This window comes from Octodon degus, unplaced genomic scaffold (assembly GCF_000260255.1).
Source record: "Octodon degus isolate 3935 unplaced genomic scaffold, OctDeg1.0 scaffold00268, whole genome shotgun sequence".
NCBI classification, from domain to species: domain Eukaryota; kingdom Metazoa; phylum Chordata; class Mammalia; order Rodentia; family Octodontidae; genus Octodon; species Octodon degus.
In genome coordinates this window covers 2,009,653-2,009,880 of record NW_004524844.1, presented here as the reverse complement: position 1 = coordinate 2,009,880, position 228 = coordinate 2,009,653, and positions in this window count along the sequence as shown.

The window sequence follows — 228 nt, the reverse complement described above, 5'->3', positions numbered from 1 at the left end:
TTCAGACCCATAGTGATCCTCCTATCCAGCACTGGGATTGCAGGCCTGTGTCATTACACCTGGTTTCAGTGGCCAGCACAACATGCAGTACTGGGAATCAAACCTAGTCCTTGTGCTTATCCGACAGGCACTTAGGCCGCCGAGCTATCTCTCCAGCCCGACACTTTTTGATCTAAAGTGAAACTGGTGAAATTAATTGTTGGAATATACTTTATTTAATCCAATCTA